This window comes from Quercus lobata, chromosome 9, assembly GCF_001633185.2.
Source record: "Quercus lobata isolate SW786 chromosome 9, ValleyOak3.0 Primary Assembly, whole genome shotgun sequence".
NCBI lineage: Eukaryota > Viridiplantae > Streptophyta > Magnoliopsida > Fagales > Fagaceae > Quercus > Quercus lobata.
The window spans coordinates 14,273,042-14,294,412 of NC_044912.1; the positions used below are offsets into that span (position 1 = coordinate 14,273,042).

General features: G+C 38.7%; 1 pseudogene; it reads left to right on the forward strand.

Moving 5' to 3' along the window:
• Positions 1-15,556: 15,556 nt before the first annotated feature.
• Positions 15,557-17,337, forward strand: LOC115959094 (annotated as a pseudogene).
• Positions 17,338-21,371: the final 4,034 nt, after the last annotated feature.

The following is a 21,371-nucleotide window of genomic DNA, read 5'->3' on the forward strand; positions in this document are numbered from 1 at the left end:
CCTCCGCCACAAAGGCGTCATGTCCCCCCGAGACTCAGAGTAGGGAGGTACGGGCAAAGGAGGTGCAAGTTCAAGGGAGCATTCCATTTCGTCATAGGGGAGGGGGTCCTCTTCCCTATTTTAGTCAAAATCCGAAGCAGGTTCTGGTCATGCAAGTTTTTCGGTATGTCCAAAGAAGGAATTTCCACCATCAGCACTGTCTACCTTGTGGCAGGCAAATTTTCGTGGGGGCTTCCCAACCTCAAGCTCCTAGCACCTTTTCTGTAGATGGTGTTAGCCTGAGGTCAGGTTCTTTGGCTGCCTGAGTTATGGGCATGCAGAGGTGTCGAGGAATGGTTTCCTTAGACAATAACTTGGCGCAGTAGCCAACCTCTCCTCTGAGCTGTCCCAACGGCCTTCTCTCCACTCGCTTGTATTTTCCTTTACTTATGTGGTCAGCTTTAGTGTAAGCTTGTTTCAGCTTTTCATTGTACACTGTACTGTTCCTTTGTCTTAATAAAATATGTGTCTATTTCTCCATACATATCTTTCTTCTCCGTAACAACTACTTTATGCATGAATATTAAATGCATGAATATTAAATGCAAGCTTGCCCTTAAGGATATTCCAGGCAGAAAAAATGCTTTAACAGGGGTTCCTACTAATTTAAACTCACAAATATTATCAAGTATAACAATGGTAACTTTCAATAAATTAAATTCTTGGAACTAACCGGGATAAGCGTTGAGTACTACGCGATGCATGCTAGACCAATGTCCGAGAACGATAATCTCTAAATAATTCGTCTGAAAGGGTAGCTAAGTAGCGAGGGACTCTGGTTGTGCTTTTGGGGCAATATGTTGCGCCGTATCGCATCAACCCCTTTGATACTGGGGATCCGAGGGTAGACCGAGGAATCCGCGCAATCAAGATATTAACCCGTCTGCTAACGCGGAGTTCTCTTCGGAGGGATTTCGAGGTTTACGGGCCATAGTTTTTCTTTAAATAGTTGGTTCCTCATCCAAGTAGTTGGTTTCCCCACAGGCTTGAGTCCGAGGACTTTGCAATGCCTTGGTTCTGTCCAAAACCTAGTTTTCATTACATCCAGGTAGTTGGTTTCCCCTGAGGCTTGGGTCCGAGGACCATGCAATGCCTGGGTTCTGTCCAAAACCTAGCTTTCCACATCCAGGTAGTTGGTTTCCCCTGAGGCTTGGGTCCGTGGACCATGCAATGCCTTGGTTCTGTCCAAAACCTAGTTTTCCACATCCAGGTAGTTGGTTTCTGAGGCTCCGTGGACCATGCAATGCCTTGGTTCTGTCCAAAACCTAGTTTTCCACATCCAGGTAGTTGGTTTCCCCTGAGGCTTGGGTCCGAGGACCATGCAATGCCTTGGTTCTGTCCAAAACCTAGTTTTCCACATCCAGGTAGTTGGTTTCCCCTGAGGCTTGAGTCCGAGGACCATGCAATGCCTTGGTTCTGTCCAAAAACCTAGTTTTCATTACATCCAGGTAGTTGGTTTCCCCTGAGGCTTGGGTCCGAGGACCATGCAATGCCTTGAATTTTCATTACATCCAGGTAGTCTGCAATGCCTTGGTTCTGTCCAAACCTAGTTTTCCACATCCAGGTAGTTGGTTTCCCTGAGGCTGAGTCCGAGGGGACCATGCAATGCCTTGGTTCTGTCCAAAAATAGTTTTCATTACATCCAGGTAGTTGGTTTCCCCTGAGGCTTGAGTCCGAGGACCATGCAATGCCTTGGTTCTGTCCAAAACCTAGTTTTCCACATCCAGGTAGTTGGTTTCCCCTGAGGCTTGAGTCCGAGGACCATGCAATGCCTTGGTTCTGTCCAAAACCTAGTTTTCATTACATCCAGGTAGTTGGTTTCCCCTGAGGCTTGAGTCCGGGACCATGCAATGCCTTGGTTCTGTCCAAAACCTAGTTTTCATTACATCCAGGTAGTTGGTTTCCCCTGAGGCTTGAGTCCGGTGGACCATGCAATGCCTTGGTTCTGTCCAAAACCTAGTTTTCATTACATCCAGGTAGTTGGTTTCCCCTGAGGCTTGAGTCCGAGGACCATGCAATGCCTTGGTTCTATCCAAAACCTAGTTTTCATTACATCCAGGTAGTTGGTTTCCCCTGAGGCTTGAGTCCGGTGGACCATGCAATGCCTTGGTTCTGTCCAAAACCTAGTTTTCATTACATCCAGGTAGTTGGTTTCCCCTGAGGCTTGGGTCCATGGACCATGCAATGCCTTGGTTCTGTCCAAAACCTAGTTTTCTCTTTGTGTGGGATCTTGGCTTTAGGGGAGTTAGCTCCTCGGCCAAGCCCCTAGAGTTTATCCATACGGTTAACGTTACAAGGTACCTAGTTTACTCTTTACAGGGGACCTTGGCTTTAAGGGAGTTGGCTCCCCAACCAAGCCCCTAATCAAGAAACACAGCGGCTAACAGAACTTTATACTAGAACTCTATAACCGACGGTTAGATATAACGAAGAAGCTCCATCGACCCACTTCCTATACCAACACACAAGCCTTCCCCACAGACGGCGCCAATTGTAAGGACGCGATTCGTGACGGACCGTAACAGTGTCGGGTTCGCACGTGAAAAGGCCCCTAACAATATCATTTGTAGAGCGTAGGTTTGGAAGGCTAGGCCTTATTCGATAGGCGGTGGGTTTCTCGCGGTGTTCGTATGAACTTAAGCTTTCCTACACCCCTGGAGTCTTTCTCCTGGAGGTGGGCTGGGAGGCCCTGGTTTCTGGCCATTTTTCCCAACCCCCTTTTAGGTTACTTCTTTTTCCTTTTTATATTCGCCTGCGTTCATTGTCCTTCGTCCACGTATAGGGTCAATCTTTCCAAAATTGATACTTGTCCCATCAGCCTATCCCCCAAAGTCGTTGGGGATGGTTGTAAAAGCCAAAGAATGCGGCTCTGTCAGGTTCAGAGCATTAAATGGCAATAACAGCAGCTTTCCCTGGATATTTTAGATCTTTTGTCCTGGTTTCGGTCCTATACCGTTTCTGCCCTCCTTTCAGAGGGGGAACTTTGGGTCTGCCGAGGACTGAGCCGTCCTCGGCGATGTCCATAGGCTATTTGGTCGAGTTTGGGCCATAGCCCTCCTCGACTTGGGCCTTTGGATTTTCCCCAGGTAAATGGGCCTGGCCCGTAAATCGTTTGGGCCCCACAGGGATATTAAAACATTTCTAAAATGTTTTTTTTTTTTTAAAAAAAAACATTTCTAAAATGTTGTTGAGGGCCATTTGTGGAAGCCCAGGCAGACAGAAAGAAAGCCCAATAATGAGGGTAATAAAGAATTAACAAAATAGATAGCAAAAACCCATTAGGCCCAAACGGCAGGAATAATGGATCACAGGCCCAACAAATAAATAAATGGGTATTGAAGAGGCAAGCGGACTCAAAGAAGTCAAGTTAGAAAGAAATAGCATCCCATGGGCAATATATGAGGTAGAAAAGTGAGAAAGGGCCACCACAGGCCCAAGACAATGCAAACTAAGAGAGTAAGGGGTTTATGGCAGGCCCATGAACCCCAAGAATAAGAATAAAGTTATTGGGCCGGGGAAGCCCAATGAAGTTAGTAAAAAGCCCATGAGAGTGTGGAATTAGCAAACGGGCCGAGGAAACCCAAAAAAAGCAATCAGGCCGTGGATGCCCAAAGGGACATAGGAGCCCATAAGTAAAAGCAAAATAGTGCCCGTGACAAGCCACTGAGAAAAGAAATAAACAGCTGGCCCAAAAAAGGTCCAGCAGGATTAAGTTATTATGGCAGAAATAACAGTTCAACATAGCAAAAAATAAAGAAAATCAAGAGTGGACCAAAGAAATGTAAAGCCCATCATCAGACAAAGCCCAGCTCTTGAATGGAGCAGGAAACTAAAGAAAAGCCCACATAAAATGACAGAAAATACAGACGGAGAGTCTCCAGATCACGGCAAACGCATAAGCAGCAGGCAAACTCTTGGACATATCTGAAAGGAAAGCACGCGCAAGGCCTAGGCACCACCAGCTTGTACCCAGCCAATATAGGACGTGATGGGACCATGGGCTAGAGGTAAGAGGTAAAGGGGATATGGTTTGATGGTGAGGAGAGGGAAAAAGATCTATTTTGCGGTTCCTGCCTAAACCCTTTTAGGAGGTACGTCCTGCTGGGATGACAGACCACCCAAAAGAGACAAGTTTGAGGGAGAAACCGTTGGGTGCATGCCTTGAGGGAAAGAGAGAGAAAGCACTTATACCGTGGCAAGAAAGAAGTGTCACGGTAGATGGAGAAATGAAACATGCCTCTGTCTGGCAAAAGTGAGTGGCACACACCTTTGGTGGTGGGAAAGTGCACCCAGACCAGACAAAGGCGATTAAGGGGCAAAGTGGTAAAAAATTGGCCACGGCAGGCACTATAAATGGACCTTTGCCGTGCCCTGAGAAAAAGGATCGAAAAACAAAGCATTTTAAGGAGTGAAAAGAAAAACAGAGTAAAAAGAAGAGAAAAAAGATAAGAAAGAAAACAGAGAAGAAAAGAGAGAAAATTAAGGAAAAATGAGAGGTAATACAGTGGGCATGCACTAGTAGATCGATTTCCCTCTCTCCCCTTCAAATCCTGCTCTCTTCCAAAACATAACAAGGACCTCTTTTGGGCAATAACCGTTCATGTCCCACTCCCTCAAAGCCATTAATCCCTACGGCAGGATCTTTTTCCTGAGAGATTATATGCATTGAGAAGAGGCATTCTCCCCTCTTTAACTTTGCTTCGGCAGACTAAACTTAAAACTTGATTTATGCCCATTTGATTAATTCGTATTATTTTCTTTCTCCTTTACTTTCTCTGTGAATGAAATTATCATAACTGTAATCATGCTTTATAAGTAGGGATTACGTAGCCATTTATTTAAATAGTCAAAATACTCTATTTTGGTTATTATTATTGTAGGGACACGATTATTTAACAGACCAAGAATGACGTTGGGCACCTAAGTAAAGGGCCCTAACAATATGATTTGTAGAGAGTGGGCTTGAAAGGCAGGGCCTTAGTCACAGGTTGGCGGTTTGAATGGGATTTCTGTGGAAACTTCTCTACGAGGGGATTTGGCTTGACGAGCTAAGCCTTCCATTAGTGCGGGTTGCAGGGATTAAGTCCTCGGACAGTGTCCGAGGAGCATGGTGCCCTTCCCTTTTCTCCCCTTTTACCCCCCTTTTTCCCTTCTCTCCCCTCTCCCCTCTCCCTTTTATACTAGTGTTCCTTTCTCCCTTTAGGGTCCACGTGTAAATTTTACTTTCTGGAGTGCAGACCTATCCTATCAACCCATACCTAGAGTGGTTGGGGGTCGTTGGAAAAGTTAAATGGCATGGTTTAGAGTATGGGCTTGTCAGATACAGGGTTCTGTATTATGATTTTGACAGCTTTCTCTCTTGTCATGCCCTTATACTGAGTTTGCCCCTTTCTTCAGGTATTTTGTGCGGTGCGGGGCATGAGATCGTCCTCGGCAATATCCTTATGCTTCTTTTGGGATTTCATTATGCCTCCTCGGCAATAGCTCTCCTCGGTTTAGGCCTTGGGCCTTAGTGTAAAGTGGGCCTGGGCCATGAATTCTCTGGCCCCACAATAGTCCCTCAAAATCCTGTTGCTCGACTTTTTAGTTGGGAAGGAGGGTTTTGATGATGTTAGGCCCACATCATGGCTCGCTCAAATTCTGTACTCTACCAGTATTTGTGTTCTTCCATTTACATGGGCGACGTGCCAAATTAAGAGCCATTCCTTTATTTTTCACTCACGCGGAGTCCTTTGACGTTTCAGCACTCGAGGCGCGCCTTCACGAGGATCTTCAGATCCTACGGTTGCGGATGATGTTGGAAATTGAGCCAAATCTGCCTTGTCCGTAGCATTCCTTGGAAAGCTGCACAAATTAAATGCCACCACCTTACCCTTTATATAAGTAGGATAGGAGGTTATTCTCCTTACATACAAACCCTTCGGCTCTCTTCAAAATCATAATCCTTCAGCTATAATCACAGTCTCCATATCCAGTGCTATCCACCCTTAGTGCAATATGTTTGAGACACGGGCAGGGGTAAAGGAACTACACCCGCCACAGAGGCACCGGGTCCTTCTGAGACTCAAGGTGGTGTGGTCTGGGCAGGGGAGGCACAGATTCAAGACAATATTCCATTTTGACGAGGGGGAAATGGTATTCCTCCCTCTTTCAGTCAAAATCCGAAGCAGGTACAGGTCGCATCAGATTCTTGGTGCGTCAGAAGTAAGGTTTTCCCCCATCAACGCCGTCTGCTCTATCGCAGGCGTGGTTACGTGGAGGCTCATCAACTTCCGGCTCCCTGCACCTTTTCTTCAACGGTGCAAGCCTCAAGTTGGGCTCCCTACACCTTTTCTTCAACGGTGCTAGCCCGAAATGGGGCTCTCTGCACCTTTTCTTCAACGGTGCAAGCCCCAAGTTGGGCTCTTTTGCTGCCTGAGTTATAGGCATGTAAAAGTATTGAGGAATAGTTTCCTTAGACTACATTTTGGGACGGCAGCACCCCTCTTCTCTGCACCTCTTCTTCGGCCTTTTCTTCACTCCCTTGTATCTTTTTTTTATGTAGTTAGTTTTAGTATGAGCTTATTTAAGTTCTTTCATTGTATGCTGTACTGTTTCTTTGTCTTAATAAGAAATGGATTTGCTTCCTGTTAAATACTTTTCTTTTCTGCAACAACTACTTTGTGAATGGGATATTACATGTATATTTTCCTTTAATGGTGCTTAGAGCAAGAAAAACCTTGAAACAGAATCCTATTAATTTGAACTTATCGACATTATCAAGTATAATAATGATAATTCCCAGTAGATTAAATTCATGAAACTAACCGAGATAACGGCTGAGTGCTTCGTAATGCCTGAGAGGCGTCCGTCCGAGAACGATAAACTCTAAATAATCCATCCGAGAGGGTTGCCGAGCAGTGAGGGACTTTGACCATGTCTTTGATAACATCTGACCCTATAACTGTCGCATCAGTTCCCTTGGTATTGAGGATCCGAGGGTAGATTGGGGATTCCATTCAGTCTAAGGATTAACCCAACTATCAATAGGTAACTCTTCTCCGGGGTAGATTTTAAGGGCCATATAACGTTTAGGGCCATATAACGTCCAAGTTGTGTCCAAACCCCGTATTGTCTCTTCTAAGTAGTTGGATTCCCCAGAGGTTTGGGTCTGAGGACCATACAAGGCCTTAGTTTTGTCCAAAACTTGTAGTTTTCTTCTAAGTAGTTGATTTCCCTAGAGACTTGGGTCTGAGGACCATACAAGGCCTTGGTTCTGTCCAAAACTTATAGTTTTCTTCTAAGTAGTTGGTTTCCCCAGAGACTTGGGTCCGAGAACCATACAAGGCCTTGGTTCTGTCCAAAACTTGTAGTCTTCTTCTAAGTAGTTGGTTTCCCCAGAGACTTGGGTCCGAGGACCATACAAGGCCTTGGTTCTGTCCAAAATTTGTAGTTTTCTTCTAAGTAGTTGGTTTCCCCAGAGGCTTGGGTCCGAGGACCATATAAGGCCTTGGTTCTGTCCAAAACTTGTAATTTTTCTTCTAAGTAATTGGTTTCCCCAGAGGCTTGGGTCCGAGGACCATACAAGGCCTTAGTTCTATCCAAAACTTGTAGTCTTCTTCTAAGTAGTTGGTTTCTCCAGAGGCTTGGGTCCGAGGATCATACAAGGCCTTAGTTCTGTCCAAAACTTGTAGTTTTTCTTCTAAGTAGTTGGTTTCCCCAGAGGCTTGGGTCCGAGGACCATACAAGGCCTTGGTTCTGTCCAAAACTTGTAGTTTTTCTTCTAAGTAGTTGGTTTCCCCAGAGGCTTGGGTCCGAGGACCATACAAGGCTTTGGTTCTGTCCAAAACTTGTAGTTTTTCTTCTAAGTAGTTGGTTTCTCCAGAGGCTTGGGTCCGAGGACCATACAAGGCCTTGGTTCTGTCCAAAACTTGTAATTTTTTTCTAAGTAGTTGGTTTCCCCAGGGGCTTGGGTCCGAGGACCATACAAGAACTTGGTTCTGTCCAAAACTTGTAGTCTTCTTCTAAGTAGTCGGTTTCCCCGGAGGCTTGGGTCCGAGGACCATACAAGGCCTTAGTTCTGTCCAAAACTTGTAGTTTTTCTTCTAAGTAGTTACTTTCCCCAGAGACTTGGGTCCGAGGACCATACAAGGCCTTGGTTCTGTCCAAAACTTGTATTCGTTTATTCATCGATTTATTTTCCATAGGTTAGCCCCTTGATCAAGGTGGGGGGAGTTAGCTTGATGTTGGAAGCCCCTAGAATTGCTTGTGCCTTGGCACTGCGAGGCATAGCTCCTAGTGGAAATCTATGTCGGAACAACAATAGCACGTCGTTGGAAATGTAGGAACCTTCACAGACCTTTGCTCGATAGAGGCTCAACTCCACTGCCACTGTGCCAATGCGCAAGCCTCCCCACAGACGGCGCCAATTGTAGGGACATGATTATTTAACAGCCTAAGAATAACGTTGGGCACGTAAGTAAAGGGCCCTAACAATATGATTTGTAGAGAGTGGGCTTGAAAGGCAGGGCCTTAGTCACAGGTTGGCGGTTTGAATGGGATGTCTGTGGAAACTTCTCTACGAGGGGATTTGGCTTGACTAGCTAAGCCTTCCATTAGTGCGGGTTGCTGGGATTAAGTCCTCGGACAGTGTCCGAGGAGCATGGTGCCCTTCCCTTTTCTCCCCTTTTGCCCCCCTTTTTCCCTTCTCTCCCCCCTCCCTTTTATACTAGTGTTCCTTTCCCCCTTTAGGGTCCACATGTAAATTTTACTTTCTGGAGTGCAGACCTGTCCTATCAACCCATACCTAGAGTGGTTGGGGGTTGTTGGAAAAGTTAAATGGCATGGTTTAGAGTATGAGCTTGTCAGATACAGGGTTCTGTATTATGATTTTGGCAGCTTTCTCTCTTGTCATGCCCTTATACTGAGTTTGCCCCTTTCTTCAGGTATTTTGTGCGGTGCGGGGCATGAGATCATCCTTGGCAATATCCTTATGCTCCTTTTGGGATTTCATTATGCCTCCTCGGCAAATAGCTCTCCTCGGCTTAGGCCTTGGGCCTTAGTGTAGAGTGGGCCTGGGCCATGAATTCTCTGGCCCCACAATTATTATATCTGCCTGCCGTAACTCGTCTGAAACAGTTCTGCTTGTCGTAACCTTACTCCTGGCAGATAAGGTATAAGTTTGTGCACAAACCGGCCCAAGTTGAGTTACAATTGGACCGGCCCCAACTCCCTTACTCAGAAACACTCGAGCCCATTACCGCTGGAGACAGCCCAGCCCAACACACAATACACAAAAAAGACCCCTACAAATGTTATATTAACAAAGGCCGTAAGAGCACTCATTAATCGAAACTTTTATATATATTATAGTTAGCAATGTGTGCAATGAAAGTGAAAATTCAATAATAAAAATTTTTCTCTTTTTATTCTGTATATAAATATGAAATTTGATAATTATGATAGTTATTAATATATACTTATTATTGAGAAATTATTGTGTACTCTCGGAGTACCATAAATGTATACTGCTCCCTCTAACATGAATAGTAAGTCCCATCTTGAATTTAATTAGTGGGACCCACCATTCATGTGAGAGGAGGGAGTATGTATTTATAATACTCTGGAAGTACCTAATAATTTTCCCTTATTATTAGAGTGTTTTATATAGAACTATGGAATATATAATTATGTTAATCATTAATAGATATTTATTATGGATGTGTTAACAAATGGAAATATCTTTTATCATGCATTTAAAGAAAATATATTGGTACAAGATTCTATCAAGATTTAAATATAAAATAGAATTTAAATTCATTAGAAAATATATATTAAGAGTATTGACAAATAAAATTTTGAGGTTTCAAAAACTTATTTGACAAAATATTATGAAGTCAAACAAAAGACAAACATTTTTTATTATGTTTAAAAATGATTTTATAATTAAAAAAAATGACTCTCTCTCTCTCTTTGTACCTAAATATAAATTGAGAGATGGTACATCTACAACATTTTTACAACAAATCACAGGTGGTTAGTTGTTATTGGTTCAAATTTGAAACAACACTAAGATTACTTTTTTGTCCTAATAATAACAACCAGTAACAACCTGCCACTTAAGATTTGTTATAAAAATATTGTAAAAATGTTATAAACATATTATTTCTCATATAAATTTGATCATTATGATAGTTATTAATTGGTATTTATTATGATTGTGTTTTTATATAGAAGTATTAAATATATAATTATGGTAATCATTAATAGATACTTATTATGAATATGTTTGTATATGGAAATATCTTCTATCATTTAAAGTAAATATAATATGCTAATATTTTGGGTAAACTACATATTTGTTCTCTATCCTTCATATCATATTTCAATTTGATCTCTAACTTTTCAATTGTGTTAATTTGGTTAGTATCGTGTCAATTTAGTCACTGTGGTTATCTCTTGGATGGAAATTGCTGACATGACAAAATGTCAAAATAAATAATTAGTTAATTGTCACATCAAAGAAAACTAATTTTTTATTTTGACCATTTATTACATCAGCAATATTCATCCAAGAGATAACAAAAAAAATTAAATTAATACAGCACTGGAAGGTTATAGACTAAATTGACACAATTGAAAAGTTGGGGATCAAATTAAAATATGGTATATAGTACATGGACTAAATATGTAGTTTACTCAAAAAAATTATATCGAGGATTTAAATATAAAATGGTTGGGATTGTATCCAGTGTATCAGTTGCATTGGACATGTAAGGATGCAGACACGTGTCCGTATCCCAACGTGTAATATATATTAGAATATATATATATATATATATGTGTGTGTGTGTGTGTGTGTAAAATTGTAAGGGTTTAAAAGTGTGTGGCAATATTATGAAATCAACTAAAAATCAAACCTTTTTTTTTATTTTTGGGTATATATTACCAAATGAGTATGTTCTTGTTATACTTGACAAATGGGTTAGGTTGGGCTAATTGAGTTCCAAGTCAAGTCAAATTCAGGTAAGAATACTATGTCATTTTAAACGGGTTGTGAGTGGGTTGGGGCAATTTGTTTATGATGAAACTTAAGCTTGTTTGGCCAATTACAATTGGGGTCACCACACTTTGATGAAAAAATTGGTTTTGTTGGCAAATTATTAAAAAAAAACAACAACAACAACATTAGGCACCGATATCAAACAGATTCAAAATATTTCATAGATAACCAATTTAGTTCTTAAACCATATACTCTTAAAAATGAAAATTTTGTATTTAGCATATAGTTTAATAACCAAATCGGTTAATTTTGAAATACTTTAAATCTGATTTACATTAACCAAAATCTAAAAAATATTAACTGTATTTTACCCTTAAAAAAAATTAATACCATATAATTCTGCATTACCAACGAGTAAGCTTTGTTATTGGCGTGTGTCGAATAATCGTCTTATATTTATTTATTTTAAAATAAATTTTTTCGAAGAATGTGTCAAATAATTGTCTTATTTTTAATTATTATAAGCAAATAATTGTATGTTTTATTGCTGAATATGTGTCAAATGGAGTAGTAATTGTCAACATGGCATCAAGTGAGTTAATATGTATTGTGGTTGACAGTGACATACCTTGGGGAAAATGCCCAAAAGGATTGGGAGTAATTACGAATTACGTATGTGATGTGATGAAGTGCAAATGACTGAAGCATGTCATAAATGAGCACTAGTTACTTTATTGACTGATATTGTCGGCTACTTGGTACGGCAAATTACAATTACTGCTTCAATTACCCTGTGGCCTTCATACTATAATTTGGCTTCTATTTATTGTTACTTATAACTAGGAATAGGGTCAATAATCCATGAGAAGTTATTGCTTTCGACAGCCAAATTTTAAGACAATTCACTGAACTGAAGACAACAGGATTAGGATCATAAAAAAAGATTCCAGGGTGTTCTGTTCTCAACTTTTCATTCAATTCCCACGCTCCTACCATCCGAACTGATCGTCATTTCATAAGAATAAGTTTTTAAGAAATAAGGTATAACGGAGGTTCTGTTTTGGTATGCAAATTTAAATATATGTTTTTAATTTTTAAACAATGTTATATATATTTTTACATATTTTTTTATTTATATATAATTTTTATCCATACATATTTTTAAAAATTTTGAAAATTATTATTTAAATATATGTACCAAACAAACTCTAAGTCTCTAAAAATTAGTTTTATTTTATATATATATATATATATATACACACACACACACACTATTTTTATAGGAAACTTGTAACTTTATTACGACGAATATAAATTCAGTACATCATAAGAAATAGCTGACTTAATCAGTGACGAATTTTCTTCCATCTAGATTACAAAATTATCACTATTGACTATATCTTTGGCATGTTTAGTCAAAATATGTGCTGACTTATTACCTTGACGTCTCACATGGGATAGGATACTTGAGCTATTTTAAAATTCTAAAACTGATGATATACCCCACTAAGATATTTGAGATAATTACAGGTGATGTGCATAAACCCAAGAGAGCATCAAACACAATCTTGGAGTCACATTCAAGGATCACTTCCCTTATACCAACATCCTAAGTAAATGAAACCCCAACCTGCATAGCTTTGGCCTTAATTTCCAAAGGTCCTAGTGGCTGTTGAACTTGTTTGCTTAAAGTTGCTACCATCCTACACTTAAATTAGGTTAGAGTAGAATTCTATATCAGATTCCTACTTTAAAATTTTGGATTTTTTTTAAATTTTTTTTTTTTTTTTTTTTACATTCAAAAGGTACAATTTTGAATGATAGATATAAATATAAATACTGCAGGGGCAAAGGCCCCAAATCATGTAATGGGCCTTGGGCCCCATCCGGGACGATTAGCAATGTTCGAGGAGAGGAAATGGATGCCAAAAGGATTTCCAACCCAGGTCTCGTGGATAGAGGGGCGTTTGAAGGACGGTCCGAGGAGGAATGCCTCCTTAGACAGGATGAGTATGGCTCAAACATGCACTCTGTCTGCTAGAAGGACCCACCCCAACAAACATTAGCAGTAGGGATGTGTCCCACAAACTCGCAGGAAAGAAGGAAACGTAAGATATCCAAAGAGAGGCTGCTGCTACCGCATTAAATGCATTGCAGCTACTTTTCTGGCCGCATTAATGTGAAGAGAACCTGTGAACAGTGCTGCCTTAGTCATCACAACTCATAGAAGGCTGAAAGGGGGTGTTTGATGGGACAAGCACTCAAGTAAGGATCTAGATAATCAACAAGTGTAAGACCACGATGGCTTCAAGAAGACTATATAAGAAAGGGAGTTCTCATGAGGAAAGGGGGCGGAGAAAAAAGAAGAGAGAATACTGTAGCAGTACAAACGACCATAATCTTCAAACAGTGACCGACATACATTCATCTTATCTCCTCAGACTAAGGATCTATGGGTACTAACGTGTTTTATTTGTGTTCAACTGTTGTATAGCCCAATAATAACCGCTGTCCAATTCGCTAAGACCTAGTTCTACAGTCCACTCTCTACAAATTCATTGTTTCTGAACTCTTTGGACCAAGACCCTATACCTTTTGGGCTTGGGTCCCGAATTGTGACCCTACAGATACTATTACAAATTACTAAACCCCAATTCGAACATTCATTTAATAGCGTAGCTAAAATTTGCTAATCATATTCATTATATTATTAGTTTACAAACTTTTATGTAATAAAGTTAGGATAAAATTTAGTTACAAAATTGATTGTGGCATTAGGCTACAACTTTTCTTAATAAAATAAACATTATTTTGAAAATTTAACTGTTAAATTGCATATACTTTACATTCTTAATACACATGTCAAATTTTGTGTCAATCGGATACTATTTACTATATGATCTATAAGTTTATATTTTATGCATAATTTAAAATTACAAAAACTTGCAATTTAAATAATTTATTGATGACATAGCTATTGATCTTTAATTTTCTAGAAATTTTACAAGCATAGAATATATAAGAAGAAGATGTAATCTAATTGTGAATTTGTCAAAATTCACCTTCAATAAAATGATATTGAGTAAAGTTGTAATTTAAAACTACAACCAATTTTGGAATTAAACTTTGTCCTAAAATTTATAGTAATTTTATTATTTCTTTAATTTAATGATACTATTTCATTGTATTCTATGAGAATATAAATCAGAATTCCTCTCCTCGTTCACACTTACTCTTGTTCAATTTTCTCATCATATGAAAAAAAAGTATACTCTTTTAATGTAAATTGTCGATTCTTAGGCTAAAAAGCATAAATTTTAAGATAATACTTGAGAACTTACCAAAATTCGTAGACTAAATTGCAAATTATACTATTTAAGTTTAGAGTAATTTTGTTTCTACTTCCTAATATTCCAACTTTTTAATCCACTTCCTTAACATTAAAGAGAGTTTGAATTGAAGCCTTTTTATCCAAACACTATGCCTAGGTGTCTGTTTAAGTGCCTAATAGCACTATAGACATGTTTTTCGCCAGTGTCTTTCAAAACTCTCAAATAACCTTTTTTGGTTTCAAAAAACGACGTTGTTCCATGCTTGGGAAACATATGACTTGGAAAAGAACAACAACAATCTCTCTCCCTGCAAGAGATTTCATATAGAGTAGATTCGGCTTGACAGGCCTAGTGATCAAAGGTGGTCATCGGTGGTGGAAGGTGTTTTAAGCTGGTACGTCGGAGATTTGGCACAACAAGTTAAGAGATCTTAGGCAAGGGAGTAAAAATTTAAAGTAAAAATTAATTTAAATCAAATGCATTTGGGTTAATTATTTTGCAGCATCCTGATTCTCACTAAGGATCCATTTGGGAACAGCTTATTTAGTTAAAATTAAAATTTTTTTACTAATAGTACTGTAAGTGTCTATTTAGAAATACCTTATTTAGCTGAAACTGAAAACTTTTTGCTAAAAGTACTGTAAATAAAACTAAAAGGTAGAAATAGTATGGTAGGGCCCATGAATAGTACTAAAAAATGTAATGGGATCTATGAAAATAGCAAAAATAAGCTGAATAGTAAAAAGAATTGGCTTTTTAAGTAATGCCAAACACACATAAATAAAGATAAAAGTTAGCTGAAATAGTATAGTGAGACCCATAAATAGTATTAAAAAGTCCAATGGGACTCATGAATAGTAGCAAAAATAAGTTGAATGGTAGCAAAAAAATAAGCCAAATAGGAAAAAAAAAAAAAAAATTGCCATTTTCAGCCAATGTCAAACACAACCTAAGAAAAAAAATAAGTCATACCAGAGCAAGCTTAAGTTACATGCATAATACATATGTAGAGATAGGGGAAAAAAGAAGGAAATGAATCTTTTAAACTTTTGCCACCCCCTCAACATATACACTGCTTTCTCCTCTGGAACTGATTTCTTTTGCACACCCAAGGAATAACTTCATCTCCAAGTCCCTTCCTTTCCCCATTTGTACTATAAAAGACCTTTCCTTTAAGTCCAAATCCATCCTAACCTCATTACCTTAAAGGAGAACTGATTCATATTTCTTAGCAAATGGTTAAGCTAACGATAGTTGGAAGAGTGAGCGATGGGTTGCCTTTTGCACAAGGACCCAGGTATACGATTGAGGATTATAACAAATTCTTATTTTACAAGCAACAAGCAGAGCTCATACTCAAAGAAATTTCCAAAGGAGCCTTGGCACATTCCAAGATGACCATTCACATCGATCATCACTGCTTCAAGTATATATCCTTTATTTCCTTTTGTTAACTTGTTTATTTTATTTTCCATGGAACGATTAACCACTATGTTTCACATAATATCACATTAGATATTTCATGAAAAATATGATATGTAATTTTTTTTTTTTTAATTATAGTTACTAGCAATATTTCCTATTTTTTTGGACATCTAATTCACGTGAAAAGTGCCATAATATAAAAGAAATATTGGGGTTCAAAGTTTTTGATTGAAATCATTATATTAATTCCATTATATCCTCTCTCTTTTTTTTCTTTTTCTTTTTTTCTTTTCTTTTTGGGTTTTAATAATAATATAAACAAAACTAAAGAAGCTGATCATATTATAAAACATTCATCATCATAAAGAAGGGATGATAGTATTTATCTATTTTACTTAATGTTTTTGACATTAAGCTAGCCACTTGGTCGACAATGGAATCATCTTCATCACATTGTGCGATTCTTCATATCCAAGAAAACTAGCTTTCCATTATCTACAAGATTTGCAAAAGGAGTTTGAGAAGTTTGATAATAGACTCGTAGAGAAAATCACCAGACCATACAGCTTTGTGAAGTTTGGTAATTTCTATTTGCTACAACAAGTTGATATTGATGTGTAGCACTCGAATTATAGAACAAGGAGAACATGATATATTTTATACACTAATTCCCACACAAGATATTTACAATCTTCTGTGTTTTATGCTGTTATCGATTTTTTTTTTTTTTCTGGAAACTATATTGCTGAAATTTAATTCTCAGATAGCATTATTGGGAATATCAGAAGGCAATACATAAATACAAGAACGCAGGCCAACCTATCAAAACTTAATGCTAATAGGAAACAAGATGTAGATATTGTTACTAAACACATATCTGAAATTTTGGAACGAAGGCAAAATGCAGGTGAAGTTCATATTCTTTTTTTTCTTTTTTCACATCAATTTGTTAATAATGAATAATGACGACACATAAATCATGTATTATTCTTCTTCTCTGACATTGGCAGAAATATCGGATCGAGTATTTGTGACTCCTCAAACTGTGTCCTCAATATGGAGCTCCCCACGCCGGGAGGCAAGCATAAATTTTTTACTCTTGTCTATCATATTCTCATTTCTCATCACCAACCAAATAAAGCATAGTTTTTAAGTTTTTGTAATAGTTTCAATTTATTTTTCTTCACAGGAAATTGCCCTGAAGTGGACGCCTATCACAACAATTGTTGTGGTTACTGTTGTTCTTTTATGGGCTAGCTTGGACTCACAGACCACATCATAATTTCATGAAATGTATGAGTTTGCGCAAGTCATGATTTAGTCCTTTTCTAGTTCAGCACAAATAAAGATTTGAAAGATGTAACTTTGTTTTAGTCATTGTAATTAGAATAATCCGATTGGCCTAATGATCAATCAAGCATGGACACACTGTTATGTAATCAATTGCCTAATAAGGGTAGGGTGTATATAGTTCACAAACACTTCAATTGTTATTCATTTTTATGTTCGACTATGTATCAGTAAGCCCCAGCTGGATAAGGCAGGTAAAGCTAGGCTCTTTTGTTTACAACCCTATGCTTTGCACAATGGTGCTGGTATAAAATGTTCTATGGTTTGAATTCGTTGTGAAGTCAATGGAACCAGAACCTTTTTTAGGTGAAAATTTTGTTTATCTATTAAAGTCATGTTGCTATATATATATATATATATATATTTTTTTTTTTTTTTTTTGAGAAGAAAGTCATGTTGCTATATAATATAGAAGATCGATACAGCTGGCCCAACAATTAACTTTAAAAAACATTATCATAAACCCAATACGGATGTTGAATAAAGAATGGGGAACTGTAAGATTCTCACACGTTGATCTTTTTTTTTTTGAAAAAAAAAAACTTATTTAGTTTTGTTATGTGATTTTGATAGTTTTAAGAAGCATACAGAAGCAATTAGCAATCAAAGAAAAACAGCTTCAAATGGTTCCCAAAATGAATGGTAGATATAGATATAGATATGGATACTATTGCAAAATACTAAACCACAATTCGAACATTCATTTAATAGCGTAGCTGAAACTTGCCAATCATATTCATTATATTATTAGTTTATAAACTTTTATGTAATAAAATTTAGCTACAAAATTGATTGTAGCCTTAGTACACATATCAAATTTTGAAAATCTAAATATTATTATATATTTTAAAAATCTAACTGTCCAATTGCATGTACTTTACACTCTTAATATACATATCAAATTTTGTGTCAATCGAATATTATTTACTATATGATTTATAAGCTTATATTTTGTATATAATTTTAAACTACAAAAACTTGCAATTTAAACAATTTATTGATGACATAACTATTGATTTTCAATCTAGAAATTTTGCAAGCATGGAGTATATAAGAAGAAGATGTAATTTAATGATAGATTTGTAAAAATTCATCTCCATTAAAAAGATATATATATATATATATATATATTTTTTTTTTTTTGAAACTGAAAACAAACTTTCATTAAATCAAAGATGCATCAATGTTTACATACTCAACAGCAACTGATGGAACCTCCTCCATCCAAAATAAGTCAACATTCACCTTTTGGGCATACCTAGCAAGCTCATGTGCTACCTGATTACCATTTCTTTTAGTGCAGTTCACAGTCGTCCATTCCAAAGCTCCTGCCAGGTGCCGGATGTCTCCAACAACATGGCCAATGGCTGACTGGTTCTCTGTACCTAAAGCAATCCACCTTGTAGCATTAACACTGTCCCCTTCCACGACAAGCCTCGTGAAACCAGCATCAATAGCAAATTCTAGCGCCTTGCGACAAGCAAGTAGTTCAGCCAAATCACTTCCCTGTACCGCCGGACCTTTAACTGTCATTGCCGCCATAACATCTCCAGAAAAATTCCTGATCACTGCACCGAAGCCAGAGCTAGCAGAGTCCTTAAACACTGCAGCATCATAGTTGAGCTTGTACACATTATGTGGTGGGGGTATCCAGCGCGTTTCATCATTCTGTACCGCCTGCCGAGTTGCTCCAACTTCCACAGCCGCCTGAAGACTCACTTGTGCTTGCTGAAACTCCTCAAGCAACTCAGATGCACGCCTATTCAAGCAGCCTGGATCAATTAATTTGCCTCCATGCACAACTCTATTCCGCTGGTTCCAAATCAACCATGCCTGCACCAACCATAATTCCACCTCTGTTCTATCCAGCCGGTCTAGCAAATACTCCAATAAAGCAACAACATCAATCTGACCCGTACCACACTTCTGCAATGCCCTTGCACTCCTATACCATACATCCTGTGCTACTGAGCATCCCCATAAAGCATGGATAGCTGATTCTTGGAATAGACTACATAACGGACACACATCATCCGTTAACACCCGTTTCTTCTTGAGGTTCCTTCTAGTAGGGAGGATATCATGACACGCCCTCCACCCAAACACCTTAATCTTATTGGGGATCCGAAGCTTCCATATAGCAGCCCACACCAGACTACCACCATTGCTTGATGATGATTCAGCCCGATCCAACTTCCACAATTGAGCTTTGGCAACCTTATAGGCTGACTTCACTGTGAAAATACCATCCTTATTATGCTTCCAAAAAATAGAGTCAGATACTTGCCTTCGACTTAAAGGTATATTGCAAATAGCTTCCCCCTCATCCCGATTGAAATGAGCCATAATAAAATCCCGTCGCCATACATGGAGGTCTTGGTTAATCAACCTTGACACCCAATCTTCCTCCTCATCATCCCTTACCGACAAAAAGGGCTTATTAGAAGGATACTCAGGAATCCACCTATCCCGATAGACATTAATAGAACGTCCATCACCCACTCGCCAACAATGACCCAATCTCAAAATAGGTAAGGCCGCCACTAAACTCCTCCACACAAAAGAACAGTTAGGTGATTCTGAAGCCTCAAGTACTGAAGTTCTAGGGAAGTACCTTGCTTTAAAGCATTGATAGACTAGAGAAGTTGTATCAGTTAATAATCTCCACCCCTGCTTGGCCAACATAGCTAAATTAAATGCTCTAAGGTCCCGAAACCCCATTCCACCATCCTTCTTTGACAAAGTCAGTTTATCCCAGCTTTTCCAATGAATTTTCCGTTCATTCCCTACCTGGCCCCACCAAAATCTAGCACATAAGTCATCCAACTCCTCACATAATTTCCCTGGAAGCTGAAAAACACTCATTGTATACGTTGGAATAGACTGAGCAACTGCCTTAATGAGTACTTCTTTCCCAGCTCTAGAAAGCATCATCCCCTTCCACCCCTGTAATTTTTTCCACACCCTATCTTTAATAAAAGAAAAAGTATGGTATTTTGCCCTTCCAACTAGGGTAGGCAAACCCAGATATGATTCGAACCGAACCACTTCCTTCACTCCCAGAATCCCCAATGCCTCCTGCTTCTGGCTAACAGTGGTGTTATTACTGAAATACACTGAAGACTTCTCCAAATTTATGCATTGGCCAGAGGCTTTAGCATAAACTTGAAGGATTTCAACAATGGCCTTAATCTCTGCTGGTGTGGCCCTACCAAAAATCAATGAATCATCTGCAAAAAGAAGATTAGTTATCTTAGGTGCACTTCTACAGATAGATACCCCATGCAGACTCCCTTCACTCTCTGCTCTGTCCAATAGCGAGGTAAACCCTTCCGTACATAGCAGAAATAAATATGGTGAGAGAGGATCACCCTGATGGATTCCCCTAGAAGGCAAGACATTACCAAATGGTCTCCCATTTACCAGAACAGAGAAAGATGTCGTTGTCACACAGCTCATAACCCTTTCTATCCATGTTTCAGGGAAACCCAACCGCTGCAAAACCCCCTGAAGGAAAGGCCACTCCACCCTATCATATGCTTTACTCACATCCAATTTCAACGCCATATACCCTTTTTTTCCTTTCTTCCTGCAGTGCATAGTGTGTAGTGTTTCATATGCTATCAACACATTATCAGTAATAAGACGCCCAGGGACAAAAGCACTCTGAGTGGAAGATATGATACAAGGTAACACCTGTTTCAGTCTATTTGCTAAAACTTTAGAAATTATTTTGTAAATCACATTACACAAACTGATGGGCCTAAAATCAGACATTTTTTTCCGGATTCTTCACTTTAGGGATCAGCACAATGTAAGTATGATTAATATCAGGCAACATATGACCATTATTCAGAAAATCCAACACAGCATCAACCACAGTATCACCCACAACATGCCAAAATCTTTGGTAAAATAAAGCATTCATACCATCAGGACCAGATGCCTTTGTTGGTCCCATTTGGAACAACGCTATCTTAACTTCATCAGCACTAAACTCACTGGACAGGGTATCATGCATCTCCGGTGTCACCTTCCTGGGGACCGCATTGAGACATTCCTCCATCTGGTCACAATTACCTGCACAAAATAAGTTATCAAAATAATCAGTAGCCACAGTAGCTATCTCCTCCATCTCCTCCACCCAAAGCCCTTGCTCACTTCGAATTCCCTTAACATAATTTCGCCTTCGTCTCTGGGAGGCTTTTGAGTGAAAGTATTTAGTATTTTTATCTCCATGTTT